Source organism: Theobroma cacao, chromosome 4 (genome assembly GCF_053813885.1).
Source record: "Theobroma cacao isolate CCN51 chromosome 4, ASM5381388v1, whole genome shotgun sequence".
Taxonomy (NCBI): Eukaryota; Viridiplantae; Streptophyta; class Magnoliopsida; order Malvales; family Malvaceae; genus Theobroma; species Theobroma cacao.
This window is the reverse complement of record NC_142642.1, coordinates 5428352-5430216: the sequence shown is the minus strand read 5'-3', so window position 1 is coordinate 5430216 and position 1865 is coordinate 5428352.

Here is a 1865-nt window from a genome sequence, read left to right as displayed (position 1 = left end):
TAGAATTCCTCCAAAACACCTCATATTGTTCTTCTTGCCAAGAATTTATCGATACATGAAGGGATGTATCGATATATCTTCCTTTGTAAGCAGTTTTAAGCTTCCAAAACTTCCAAGAATCCAAGTTTAACACCCTAAGATCATTCCTTGTTAATATCACACCTCAAATCATTCATTTAACTTAATCCCATACATATAAATTCACAAACATAATATCAAACTTAGATCAAAACCTCAAACTATGAGATTTATCACATATTTTCTCAAAATTTTGCCTAAGTGTCAATATACGCATTCTTAAACACTTAGTATACACAACATGTCACGACCCGGAACCTACCTCAGGCCCATGACAACCGTTGCGACGTCCCGATTGACACTCATTACCCGAAATGCTAATCAGAACCCCACAAGGCTTACATATCAGTTTCTTGCCTTTCTTATGAGCAATCGTTTTTAAATAATCCGTTTTAACAATTACCAGTCGTTTTTGGCTCAAGTAAATCAAAAGACAAAAATATATTATTTTTTTATATAAAACAATATAAAATAGAAACACGTGTAAATAATCTTTTGTAACGTGAAAGTAAAATAAATTCATACATACAAAAATTTACAAAGTTATAATGTACAATAATAATTACAATGACAAGTGGCCCAAAATACACACAGTGTTGCTGCTAGTAACCTACAGTCTGTGAGATAGAGGGGTCACCTGGAATCCTCGACAAAATCGAGTATCTACAAGCTACCACAGGCCTGAAATATTTGGAAAGGAGGTGGGTGAGATTTTTCAATCCCAATGAGTAAACAGACATTATCATAAATATCTAAAGGTGAGTAAAATGGAGGCAAGTTTAAACAACATATCACAAACCATTTCATTAGGTTTTCAATTTATTTCATAAACCATAAAATATTTGTAATTTACCAAAACAGTTGTTAAGGCTTCTGACTTTTATTAAAAACAGGGCTCAAGCCAAAACTAATCCTCGGGGATACCTTGGCCGAGGCATCTAACCGAGTCCACCAAGGTTGTTAAGATATTTACATGTGAAACACATTTTTATTTTTAAAACAAGCTGTTCCTTGGCGTTGGCCGAGTTACACATTCACGTGGGGGTTTGACGTGAAGTGAGCTCTAATACTACCCCGAGAGTTACCCTTCTCGCCTTTATAATCAAAGTAATTATATAACCGGGGTTTACCGTGCCCCTCTAATAGGCAGTCCACGAAAACCCGTCACTGTAGTGACTAACCCACCAATTTTAATAAAATTTTGACAGTATAACGTGGCTTTTATTTATTTACCTAGCCTGCATAGTAAAAACAACTTACATTTATTCCCAATGCAATTATAAAATATAGCCACATATATTCATATATCATAAGCCATTCATAATAAAATATATATATTTCAAAATAATTGACAGCCTCCAATTACTCAATTTCATAATCAACACAATATATTTTTATTTGTCACATTTATTTCTAAAACATCAAAAATTCTGTTTTAATCTCATTTTCATTTCATAAAATACATAAAGATCATTTAAAAATAAACTCTAGATAATTTACAATAATAATAGGTTTACTCACCGTTTGTACAAACTAAATGCTTTTTAGGTGTCCCAATCACTCTTCGTCGGGTATGACTTCCTTGCCTTTATTGGAAGGCTCTCCTCCTAAACACATTGCAAAATTTACCCAATTCACCACATTGATGTTAAATCACTATATAATTGACTTAAATCCTATACTAATGCATGGTATGAAATGCAATAGCCTAAAACGGCTTAAACGCGGTATTAACCTATTTTTGGCACTTTACCCGTTAAATTGCTAATGCGCTCCATTTTAGCTCT